Here is a 13,375-nt window from a genome sequence, read left to right as displayed (position 1 = left end):
GAGTTCTATAGAGTTAGGCAGGAACAGACAGGATATTGGGGTTCCGGGTAGACAGGCTACATCTAAGTCCGGAGAAGTCTTCAAAGGTAGCAGAGAAGAACAAATTGAATACCAAGGCAAGAGTTTATGATTTCTGATATTAATAGTACTTACACTTACTGTGTATTTGTACTGTGCTAAGAGCTTTATATGCATTTCATTTTCTCCTCATAATAACCTTGTGAGATAGACCCTGTTATTATTCCCTTTTACAGACAAGATGACTAAGGTTCAAAGAGTTTCAGTAACTTTCCTGAGGTCATATAGCTCATAAATAGCAAAACTGAGATTTGAACCCAGGGCTTTGTGACTCCAACAATGAAAATCTGCTTCCTGACACAGAAAGTATTTCTTCTCTGCCCCAGTTTTACGCTGTCTGCAGTGTAGGGATGGCCACAGGCTTACACCTAATGGAAAATTAACCCTGTAGGTAAACCCCAATTACAACAAAAGCAGAGGGTTATAACTTCCAGGGAGGTGTGGGTGGGGACATTTTTGTTGAAAATGTGAGGTTTCTTAACCTTTGCCTATAAATCACTTTATTCTCCATGTGGCAGTGATTAGATGGTGGTGAATCTATCCCTTATACTTCTCACTACTTTGTTGTTTTTTTGCTTCCCCTAAAATCCACTAATTATCTTACTAGGTGTTCCGTCTCTGTTGGTTTGGTTTTTCATAAATGACACTCCTGGAGGTGCCCTCTCAAGGACTTTTTGAGTCTTAATAGGAAGAGTAGTGGGCAGGCCTAAAAGGAAGTTTAGGGACCACTAATTTGGTCTGTCAGTATACTTTTGTCACTTTATTTTTACACCTGCAGGCAGCTGTGCTTCTGAGACCTTTTAGTCCTTTAAAGATAGCTTTGATCCTAGATCTCTTTCTGCTTGGGATATGTTTTTGAAGGCATGAGGACAGAATGTCAGCTTTCTTCTCCCAAAGGCACCCGTTGCTGAATTTCCTCTATAATCTAGGGCTTTCATCATTTTCTCCATGTTGATGGTGGCACTAGACCTGAGGAATGGCATTTATCTTTTGTTTTTGACCTAAGTGACTGGTTAATGGTGAAAAGGCCATCAACTAAGAATGCTTTTAATAAGGCCCTCTTTTTGTGGTGTAGCCAGGGTCTATCTGTGGTCAGCTGCAAAAAGTATTTCCCAAGTTCCCTCACTTTTTTCATCTGAAGTTGCTTGAAGGTAATACTTAGGAAGAGTATATCCACATACTGCACAAGGGCAAGCAAATGGAAAGTTCTTCTCTTTGTATAGCTTTTAATCTCTTGGGTAAAACTTTGATTTACTTTGACAAAATAATATAGAATTCTTAACCTAGCAGTATAATGTAACGTTGGACTCACAAGTGCCAGAATTGCCTTCTAAATCTCAGCAGAATTCTGTAAGGCCAAAGTGCCCACTTTCTTCCAAGAGGATTCTGGGATTGAATTTACTCATCCCTGTTTTTAATCCATCAGTGGCCAAAGTCAACGATTCTGACTCATAGTGACCCTATTGGACAGAGTAGAACTGCCCCATAGAGTTTCCAAGGAGCACCTGGTAGATTCAAACTGCTGACCTTTTGATTAGCAGCCGTAGCACTTAACCACTACACTAGCAGGGTTTCCACTCTCTCTTCTACTTGCTATTGCATGGGGAAGGAAGTCATTTGATGGGAGTTTCCCACAACCAAATCTTTAAATCTGTTTGCACCTGTACCCGTCGTCTCTTCCTCAAATAGCTTCTCAATGGGCTTCCTACTCTTTTCCATTCTTGAGTTTCTTACATCCTGAAGCCAAAGTGATATTTTACAAATGCAAATCTGATCAGGTCACTCTTTTACTTAAACTTACTTATTATTTTGCTTTGCTCTTAGGATAAAGCCTCAAATCTTTAATGTAGTTTACAAGGCCCTCTATCATATGGCCCCTGCCTGCCTCACTATATTTGACTGACAGCAGTGTAGCTCACCTTCTTTGCGGTCTAGCCATACTGGCCCACTTTAATTTCCTCAAATCTTCCAAGCTCCTGCATGGATTAGCTGGATCCTCCTTTTGAAATACATTCGTTGCTTTCCCTAGCTGACTGCTAGTTGTCCTTCAGATCTCTACTCAAGTGTCACTCTTTCAAGGAAATCCCAGTATAGTCATATCTCTTTTAATTATCAAGCTAATTACATTATTTTAAACATGCTTTTATTGCCGGGAAGTTCCGTATCTCCCTCGTAAGCATTTTCCCCTTCGTCTTGCGTCTTGTCGAAGAACCCGGAGGATCCAAGGGATAGTAGGTTCCATGTACCAGGTGGAGAGTGAACTGGAAATCTAATAAGTACAATATAGCTGTTGCTGATAAAGGCTGTTGTTGAAGATTGGTCCTGCATAGCTCCAAAGGGGCAAATTATCCACTGCATCTGTGAAGACCTTCCCAGGCTGCACAATGTATCCTTAGTTTGCATTCATATGTTAGGTAATTATTCTTGAAAGTATAAGCTTGTGTCATGGTCGTTACAGACTGCTCTAGAGTCACCCTTCCTCCATGAACTCTTGGACTTGGGTTGAGCTTGGATCACCAACCCAGGCAGCTCTACTTAGTTAGTACTCTTTTGGTACCATTTGTATCGCTTCCTGCAAGAAGACTTTGGTCAGGTCCTTGTCAGGTTTATCTTAGGCTTCCCTAACTTTGAGTCCTAAGGAACACTCCCAGAGGCCTGTGGGATTTGTATTCCAAGAAAAGTGGTAGTTATTGCTAGGTTATACACCCAAGAAAGGCCTATTATGCTCAGATACAGGGTGCTTACTGATCTTTTGATCTGTCATTCAGGGAGGCAATTTAAGTGACTCTTCACAAAATAAAGAAAATTTATTTCAGGGAAACTTTTGCCTCCCTCTATACTGAGAGGTACCGCCTTAGAAATGCTCTAGCTAAAATAATTTAATCCCTACTTTTAGGACACACTGTTTAATCTTTGTTTTAGCAACTGTCCTTTTACTCACTCTTTAACCTATTATCCTTGCGATTACTGGTATTTATTTAAATACCTGTCTTCCTCACTGCAATATAAGCTCTAAGAGGGCAGGAAGTATTTTTGTCTTCTTCATTGCTGTATCTTCAGTGCCTTTCAAATTGTCTTGCACATAGTTACCATTCCATGAATATTTGATAAGTGAGTGAATTATAAGTTTTCCAAAGTGAAATTTTAATAGTAACTATTGTTTCTAAGAATTCAGTAGATATTCAGGAAGGTAAAGGCATGTTAACCATATTCCTTGCCATGGAACTAATTAAAAATTAACAAATAGAATGAAAAACTAAGGCAAAAATTCCATGAAACTAGGAATGGCTCAGTTCCAAGCTATAGACTGGTATCTTAGAGGTATAGTGAAATATGGATCAAATCAAGGGAGGGTGCTAAGAGAGGATACATACCTCTCTAGAATGTAAATAGAATGTGATTTTCACTGAAAGTAACTGAGAGGGCCCCAGTGCCCTATCCTATTAGGGTCAGGAGCTGGAGTAGACCATAGAAAAAATTGTAATATTCCTGAGGAATGCAGCTCCTTAGTTTGGAGGGAGAGGTGAGACTAAGGTGACAGTACAGATATACCACTTATGTCTTTTCGTACTTCTAACATACAGTGAAGTAGGGAGGAAGAAATGACAATGAGCTTTGCAGAAGTTGATCAGAAATGGATAAGCACTAAGTTAGCAAACTAAAGTTGGCTAATCTGCTACATTCTAAGCATACAGACAAAGTACATTTCAGGCCAAGAATTATTTCATGAAACAGAAAAAAATTCCAGACAAATACATCTGTATTGACTCAAAGAAACAACAATAGCAACAACAACAACAACAAAACAACAGACAAACAAAAAACCCAACCCTGTTGCTGTCAAGTTGATTCTGACTCATAGCAACCCTAAAGGGCAGAGTATAACTGCCCCATAGGATTTCCAAGGAATGGCTGGTGGATTTGAACTGCCGACCTTTTGGTTAGCAGCCTGAGCTCTTAACCAAAGGGCTCTGAAGGGAAAGTAATTTTTTAAAATTAGAATTAAAGAAAAAAAGGCAATCCTTCTCTGATGATGAGAATCATGGGATGTGAGGCTTTGGAGCTGTTGGCAGCCATGTTCCCTGCCTTGTGGAGGAAGTTGGTCTTTCTGTGATAGTGAGAACAAAGCCAACACATAGAAGCAGAAATAAGAGACAAGAGGTTGAGATAAATAGCCCTGGTAGTGTTTAAGACTGTGGTTCTAATTATCCCTGAGGCCCGGTTTCACTTTATGCATTTCTTAAAGTTATATGAGGTACTCCAGTATCCATCCAATAAATTGCTTTTATCTAAGCTAGTTCAAGTCATAGGCTTACAATTAAGAGTTCTATCTAATATTCTATAGATAATAATTACAGAAAGAGAAGATCCAACATGTGTATTATTGGTGTGCCTGATAAAGAGAACAAGTGGAAGAAAATTTTCAGATATGTAATGGAGGAAAAAAACCTTCAGAGATAAAGGAGATTGTAATTTGCAGATCATAAGGGGACATGATTCAAGGAAGAATTGAAGCAGGATGATCAATACCAAGCAAACATATAGTAGTCAAGTTAGTGTACTTCAAGGTTTAAAAAAAAAACTAATGGTATCCAGCCAGAAAAATCAAGTCTCCCTAAAGGGGGAAATGAGACTGGCCTCAGACATCATGGTAATAGCCAAAGCCAGGGAGCAGTGGAGCAGTGTCTCTAAAGCTTTAATGGAAGCTTTATGTGTAAAGATAAGAAACAATATTCTCAAACATTAAAGAACCTAGCCCTTGGAAAAATTGCCTCATGATTAAAACTTGTCATGTAAGTGATGAATAAAGATGATGAGCTTAGAAATATAGAAGCAGAGGTATGAAAGGATTGGCAAGGTGTATGGAATCCATTTAAATGTAGAAATAAGTCTAAATAGATGCATCTTATGAAAAAAGAAGAAAATGTAAAGGCTGTAAAAACTAATAACGTAGAAAGGAATTACATAACAACAATAAGGTGGGGTAGGTAGAAGAGGTGGAGGTATGTATAAATGTGTGAATTCCTCATTTTTCTTAGTGGAGATAGCATTAGTACATGTAGCCTAAAGTTGGTGAATTGACTGGATTACGTTGAAACCCTGGCTCTGCCACACAATAGCTATGTAACCTCAGGTAAGTTTAAACCTCATCTGTAGTCACAAATTCTTCATCTGTATCATGGAGATAATAACAGTACCCACCTAACAGGGTTGTTGTGAGGATCAAATGCAATAATATATGTGAAGTGTCTTAGAATGGTGCCTGGACCAGAGTAAGCATTCAATAAAAATTAATTATTATTAATTTGGAAACCCTGGTGGCATAGTGGTTAAGAGCTACAGCTGCTAACCAAAAGGTCAGCAGTTTGAATCCACCAGGCGCTCCTTGGAAACTCTGTGGGGGCAGTTCTACTTTGTCCTGTAGGGTTGCTATGAGTCGAAATGAACTTGATGGCAATGGATTTGGGTTTTTTTCTTTTAATTATTATTAAGAAGAAAATGGGGCAACATTTAAAAAATCTTGGGGCAGAGAAGGCCTTTCTAACCATAACTCTAAACCAAGAAACCATAAAGGGAGACGTTAATGATTTGACTTTATAAAAAGTAAAACGTTCTGCATGGCAAAATCACCGTGATCAAAATCAATTAGCACATACCCAAGAGGGGAAGAATAATTGCAGTATATTTGGCACCCACATCTCATTTTAGATAACCCTCCTTCCACCACTTCACAATAATTCACAGGCTTCAACCTTTCAAATGCCCACATCTACAAGCAAACTTGAGGCCTTTTTCAAGGTAAAGTGCCATATTTATTATAATATGTATGCATTTTCTAACCATTTAACATGTGTAAAACTGCTACCCTTTTCATTTGGTTCTTATCTTGTGTGTGTCACTGTCATGGTTTTTTGTATTTGTTTTTTTGATTGTGCTTTATGTGAAAGCTTCCAGTGCAAATTAGTTTCTCATTCAAAAATTTATACACAAATTGTTTTGTGACATTGGTTGCAATCCCTGCATTGTGTCAGCACCCTCCCCCTTTCCATCCTGGGTTCCAAGTGTCCATTCTTCCAGTTTTGGGGTCCTTTCCTGCCTGCTTGTCTTTGCTTTTGGCAGGCATTGCCCACTTAGTCTCGTATACATGATAAAACTGAGAAGCACATTCCTCAAGGGTGTTATTGCTTGTTCTATAGGCCTGTCTAATCTTTGGCTGAAAGGTGGACTTCAGGAGTGGCTTCAGTTCTGAGTTAGTAGGGTGTCCTGGGGTCATAGTCTAAGGGGTTATTTCAATCTCTGTCAGACCAGTAAGTCTGGTCTTTTTTCATTAATTTAATTTGAACTTTGTTTTACATTTTTCTCCTGCTCTGTTCGGGACCCTCTATTGTGATCCCTATCAGAGCAGTTGGTGGTGGTAGCTGGACACCATCTAGTTCTTCTGGGCTCAGGCTGGTGGAGGCTGTGGTTCATGTGGTCCTTTAGTCCTTTGGACTAATATTTTCCTTTTGTCTTTAGTTTTCTTCGTTCTCCTTTGTTCCGGATGGGATGGGACCAATAAATGTATCTTATATAGCTGCTCACTAGCTCTTAAGACCCTAGATGCTACTCACCAAAGTAGATGTAGAACATTTGCGTTATGAACTATGTTATGCTGGTTGACCTAGATATCCTCTGAAGCCGTGGTCCTTAGCGCCTAGCCCCAGCAACTCGGTCCCTCAAGGTGTTTGGATGTATCTAGGAAGTTTCTATGACTTTGCCTTGGTCGAGTTATGCTGACTTCCCTTGTATTGTGTGTTGTCTTTCCCCTCACCAAATTTACCAAGTGTCTACTATCTAGTTAGTGATTTTCCCTCCCTGTTTCTTTCCTGTAACCATCAAAGATTGTTTTTTTCTGTGCGTAAACCTTTTCTTGAGTTTTTATAATAGTGGTCTCATGCAATATTTGTCCTTTTGTGATTGACTTATTTCACTCAGCATAATGGCCTCCAGATTCATCCATGTTGTGAGATGTTTCCCAGATTTATCATAGTTCTTTATTGCTGCATAGCCCATTGTGTGTATATACCATAATTTGTTTATCCATTTATCTGTTGATGGGCACTTGTGTTGTTTCCATCTTTTTGCTATTGTGAATAATGCTGCAGTGAACATGGGTGTACTGTGTCTACTTGTGTGACCGCTCTTATTTCTCTAGGATATATTCCCAGGATTGGGATTGCTGGACTGTATGATATTTCTATTTCTAGCTTTTAAGGAGGCACTGTATTGTTTTCCATAGCGGTTATACTATCTTATATTCCCACCAACAGTGCATAAGAGTTCCAGTCTCCCTGTAACTTCTCCAGTATTTGTTATTTTCTTATTTTTATTTGATTCATGCCAGTAATGTCAGGGCGAGATGGTATCTCATTGTAGTTTTGATTTGCATTTCTCTAATGGCTAATGGTCGTGAACATTTCCTTATGTGTCTGTTAGCTGCCTGAATATTTTCTTTGGTGAAGTGTCTGTTTATATCCTTTGACCATTTTTTAATGAAATTATTTGTCTTTTTTGTTGTTGAGGTGTTGAAGTATTTTACAGATTTTGTAGATTAAGCTCTTGTCGGATATGTCATAGCCTAAAGTTTTTTTCCTGTGTGTAGGTTCTCTTTTTATTCTTTTGGTGAAGTCTTTTGATGAGTGCAAGTGTTTAATTTTTAGGAGCTCCCAGTTATCTAGTTTATCTTCTGGTGTTTCTGCATTTTTAATTATGGTTGTATTGTATTTATGCCATGTATTAGGGCCCCTAGCATTGTTCCTATTTTTTCTTCAATAATCTCTTTCATTTTAAGTTTTATATTTAGGTCTTTGACCCATTTTGAATTAGTTTTTGTGTATAGTGTGAAGTATGGGTCCTGTTTCATTTTTTTTTCTTTTTACAGATGAACATCCAATTTGGCCAGCACCATTTGTTAAAAAGACTGTAGTTTCCCCATTTGATGGAGTTTGGTCCAGCTGACCATAGGTAGGTGGATTTATGTCTGGGTCTTGGTTCTGTTCCATTAGTCTGTGTATCTTTTGTTGTCCCAGTACTGGGCTGTTTTGACTACTGTGTCTGTATAGTAGATTCTGAGATTAGGTAGTGTGAGGCCTCCTACTTTGTTCTTTTTCTTCAGTTATGCTTTGCTTCTCCGGGGCCTCTTTCCTTTCCATATGAAGTTGGCAGTGACTTTTTCCATCTCATTGAATAATGCTGTTGGTATTTTGATCAGGATTGCATTAAATCTGTAGATTGCTTTGGGTAGAACTGCCATTTTCACCATATTGAGTCTTCCTATCTATGAGCATGCTGTGTTTTTCCCTTTATGCAGGTATCTTTTGGTTTCTTGGAGTAGCGTTTTACAGTTTTTTTAGTATAAGTCTTCTACGTCTCTGGTTAGATTTATTCTTAAATTTTTTTTTTTTTTTTTTTTTTTTTAGGGGCTATTATAAATGGTATTGCTTTTCTGATTGGTTATTGTCTGATGTTGGTTCTCTAACCAAAGGACTCCCTTTAATATTGTTTGTAAATTTGGTTTGGTTTTTATGAATTCCCTTAATTTCTGTTTATGTGGAAGTGTCCTAATTTCACCGTTGTATTTGAGAGAGAGTTTTGCAGGATTTATTATTCTTGGTTGGCAGTTTTTTTCTTTCAAGGTTTTATGTGTGTCATCCCATTGACTTCTTGCCCTGCATAGTTTCTGCCAAGTAATCAGAGTTTAGTCTTACTGTTTGCCCTTTGTAAGTGATTTTTCAAGCTGCTCTTAGGATTCTTTCTTTGTGTTTGGTTTTGGCAAGTGTGACTATGATATGCCTTGGTGAATTTCTCTTGGGGTCTGTCCCCTGTGGGGTTCTTTGAGCTTCTTGGATTGGCAGCTTTTTGTCTTTTATGATATTTAGAAAGCTTTCTACCAGCAGATCTTCAACAGTCTTCTTTGTGTTTTCCGTTTTCTCCCCGTTCTGAACTCTGATCACATGCAAATTTTTGTTCTTGATTCTGTCCCACATAATTGTTAGGTTTTCTTCATTTCTCTGCTTTTTCCTCAAAGTGACACCCATGATTTGCCTTCAGTCTCACTGATTCAGCCTTCCATTGTTTCATGTTTGCTCCTAAAACCTTCTGTTGAGTTGTCTATTTCTGAAATATTATTATTTTTTAGATTTCTAGTTGATGTTTTTGTATGATTTCTAATTATTTATTTTGATGTTTTGTTCTAGTATAATTTTCCTGAATTATTCTATTGTTTTACCTGTGTTTTTCTTGATTTTGGCTATGATCTTGTTGGTTTTGTCTGTTTTCCATGATTTTGTCTTATTTTTTCCTTGGTTATATGTGTGTTTTCCTTGATCTCTTTCCTAATCTCTTGGAGAGCCCTGAATATTAGTCTTTTGAATTCCATATCAGGTAGTTCCAATGCTTTTTCTTCTACTGAAAGGTTATCTGATTCTTCAGGTAGGTCACTTGCTGGAGTCATCTTGTCCTACCTTTTTATATGTTCTGATATTGTCTTTATGTCTCCCAGGTATTATTTTTTTGAATTATTGATTGTATATTTGTTTCATCTTGGTTTCTTGTTTTGTTTTGATAGGTCAGGGCAGGCGTACTGGGCGTGCTTTGCTGCTTGCTCATCTGTGGGCATGATAGCTCTCAGCACCCTATCAGGTGGGCAGGGTAGCAGCAGGCAGGGTGAGCCCACTTCACTGTACACTTGTTTGGCAAGGTGGCTGAGGGTGGACTGGGCAATGACAGACCCCAAAAGAAAGTCACCAAACACTGATGTTGGTCCAGGGGTGTGGGAGTGTTCACAGCCCCTCGCCAGGTGGGTGGGGATGCCTGATGGGGAGTGGTACTGGCTTGCCTCCCACCATTTGGCAGCTGCTCGAGTGGTGGAAGGGAGGGGCAGTATGGGCCCAGTGTGGTGGCAGGTCCGAGTACTGGGAGCACATTAGCCGTGGCAGTGTGGCAGGGCCTGGCAAGAAGAGGGGTAGGTGGTGTATGGGGCTAAGTGGGAGGGAGAAAAAAAAGAAAAGGGAGAGAAAGAAAAAAAAAAAAAGGGAAGTATGGTGGAGCTGGCAGGAGGGGCTGAGCAGACCTGGGGGCTGGAGGGATGGGGGACAGATGGCGTATGGGGCTAGGTGGCAGGGAAAAAGAAAAGAATCATAGAAAAAGAAAAATATGGCAGTGTGGTGAGGGCCAGTGGGAAGGGGGTAGAGGTGACATATGGGAGTAGTTGGGAGGGAGAAAGAAAAGTAAGAAAGGAAAAAGAAAAAAAAAATGGTGGCACGGGAGGGTGGGAGCCAGCCACTGAGGGCAGAGTGGACCTGGGGTGGCAGTGGGCTGGTGCGCTGGTAGCTCTCTAGCTGTGGCAGTGTGGCAGGGGCTGGTGGGAAGAGGGGAGTGTGATGTGTGGGGCTCAGTGGGAGGGAGAAAGAAAAAGAAAAAAGAAAAAACCTATGTGGCGGGAGGGGGTGTGGTGGGCCTGAGGGTGGCTTGTATTACATACCCTGTCGGTGGGGGCTTCCATAACGGGGATTCTTGATTCTACTCACCAGAATGGTGAGTGGTGAGAAAGTGTGTTTCTGGTTACTAGGTGATGTCTCTCCTATCAGGATCTCTGTGAAATTGCTTTCTTGTACTCCCTGTCTGGAGTCATTGCTGGTTGTGTCTTAAGATGGCCCCACTGTGCTGTGTTAGTTGACTGGGAACCTCCACTGTGTATCTCTGCTCGTTCTCCGTTCTCCATCAGTTTCTTCTTCCATTTAGTATTTGATCTAGTTCTCTATTCCTCTGTCATGGATTGAATTATGTCCCCCAAAAATATGTGTATCCATTTGGTTGGGCCATGATTCTCAGTGTTGTGTGATTGTCCACTATTTTGTCATTTGATGTGATTTTCGTATGTGTTGTAAATCTTATCAGTATGATGTTAATGAGATGGATTAGCAGCAGTTACATTGATGAGATCTACAAAATTAGATTGTGTCTTAAGCCAGTGTCTTTTGAGATAAGAAAGAGAGAAGCAAGCAGAGAGTCATAGGGACCTAACACCACCAAGAAAGAAGAGCAGGAGTACGGGTCCTTTGGACCTGGTGTCCTTGTGCTGAGAAACTCCTTGACCAGGGGAAGACTAATGACAAGAACCTTCCTCTAGAACTGACAGAGAGAGAAAGCCTTCCCTTTGAGCTGAAGCCCTGAATTCAGACTTGTAGCATACTAGACTGTGAGGGAATGAATTTCTCTCTGTTAAAGCCACCCACTTGTGGTATTTCTGTTATAGCAGCCCTGGATAACTAAAACACCTTCATTTGACGCTCAGGGTTCCAGGATTGCCGTTTGTATCTGTTTTACTTAGTTTTTCAGGTCTTTGCTACAGAGGGACGGCATGGTGTATCTGTCTAGGGCACCATGTTGGCCGTGCTCCCCCCGACAAGGTTTTTGAGTGTTGTACCCCTAACTATTTTCCCCGTAAGTCCTGTGTTTTCTATTGTGTGATTTTTGCATAGTGTGGTGATTTTTAGGAACGCAGATATCTTCTTTTAGCAAAACTGACTGTACTTCTTTGAATAAATTGGTGGTGGTCTTTTTCTTTTCATTTTGTTTATATAGTGGATGATTTGTACAATTTAGTTTGACATATATCTCTAAATGAATAATGAAAATAAAATTTTTCCTTTGTTGCAGGTATTCCATTGTACCAAGTTACCTCAGCATTTCCAATTTTAAACCAACTTCTCTAGTTCCCTATTCGCAATTGGTTAGGACTTCCTAGTTCATGTGTTCTAGCGAATTGGATGATTTTTCTAAATAAAAATTTTGTGGAGGGCTAAATGTTAGGATAAGACCCACATGTTGAACTCCTTTGGACTTCTGTAGGCCTCTTTGACTTAAGGTTCATTACATTGCTAATCTTCTCTAAGTTTATTATTATGAAAATTTTGGGCTACGTTTGTGGCATGAAGTACGTAGGTAGAAGTAGCTTGTAACTGAAAACCAAGTATTTGGAAGTGAAGTATGAAGGAGCTTAGTCATCTTTCTTTGAGTGTTTTTTTCCTACTTCATTGATGATTTAGGTGTAGTAAAAATCTTTCGTGTTAAATATTGAAGTTCTTTTTGAGATTCTAACATGCATGAATCAAGGAATCACAACATGGATCGAGGAATCACAACTGACTTATAGTGCTTACCCGTTACTCAGTTTCTATTCCTTATTCCAGTTCACTTAGTAGTTGCATTATGAATTATTTCCGTAAAAATATGAGAAAAATGGAATATTTTGCCTTAATAGGTTTTCTTTGTGGAAGCATATGATTTTAGCACATAGGAATTTCACTTTAAGTTGAAATTTAAGATTTCTTTTAGTTTTTTCTCTGAAAGAAACTATCTTAATTCCTAGCAAAGAGTGGCATTACAGTGGTGACCTTAGAAGTCTGTTCTTCTCTTCCTTATTCATTCATTTTTCATAAGACAAATATTTGTTAAGTACCTACTATATGTTGTACCATTCTAGGCTCTGAAGAATATAATGATGCACAAAAATAGTATAGTGCTTTCTTTCACAATCTAGTGGGGGAGACAGACTTTAATCAATTAGTGACCAAACTGTATAACTATAAATGTGATAAGTGCTATGAAGAAGAAGTGAAAGTTGGTTTGAAAGAGAAAAACAGGGAACCTAATTTGGATAAGTGATTCAAAAAAGGCCTTTCTGAGGAAGTGACATTTAAACTGAGACCTACAGGATAAGGCGTTTACCGGAAGGGAAAGTGGGTGGGAGGATTTCCAGGCAGAGGCAAGAGGTTTTGTGATATCATTTTATAGTACTTATGACCTTTTTAGATGCTTATATAATTAGGTACTAGTCTATGAGCAAGACAGTTTATAGAGCTGTGTTACTGAAAAGATGCATATAAATTACATTTTTATAAATGAATTCCTAAATTCCTACAGGCTTACATTATACTCACTGTGCTATATCATCTACATTTGATTGATGTTCAGTTACTTCAATTACTGCTAGATTGATCTTTCCAAAGCACAACTTTGATGATGCTTTTTCCTGCTGAGAAATCTTTACTAGCTCCCCAATTACCTAATGAAGTCCGGACTTCTTAGCCTCATAGTCAAGCCCTCCCAAGCTGGCCCTAACCTCCATTTCCTACTTTATCTTTAATTATTCTCCTTTCTACAGTACCCTCCCTCTGCAACAGAATTTTGGATGAACATGCATTTTACTCTTACATGCCCACCTTTGCTTACATTCTTTTTCTTCCCTTACAAT

The 13,375-nt window shown here is 39.2% G+C and overlaps 1 protein-coding gene across 8 annotated transcripts in view; it reads left to right on the top strand.

Moving 5' to 3' along the window:
* Positions 1-13,375, top strand: part of STK33 (serine/threonine kinase 33) — a 193,996-nt gene that overhangs the window by 38,284 nt on the left and 142,337 nt on the right. For 4 of the 8 annotated variants that reach the window (XM_049890311.1, XM_049890309.1, XM_049890310.1 and 1 more), the window contains exon 2: positions 8,000-8,082. The exons of the other annotated variants lie outside the window; for them this stretch is intronic. The gene's annotated coding sequence lies outside the window, so the exon portion shown is untranslated. The remainder of the gene's footprint in view (positions 1-7,999; positions 8,083-13,375) is intronic. 8 annotated transcript variants of the gene reach the window in all.

This window comes from Elephas maximus, chromosome 7 (genome assembly GCF_024166365.1).
Source record: "Elephas maximus indicus isolate mEleMax1 chromosome 7, mEleMax1 primary haplotype, whole genome shotgun sequence".
NCBI lineage: Eukaryota > Metazoa > Chordata > Mammalia > Proboscidea > Elephantidae > Elephas > Elephas maximus.
The sequence above is the reverse complement of the archived record's forward strand: the minus strand, read 5'-3'. Positions and strand labels throughout refer to the sequence as shown.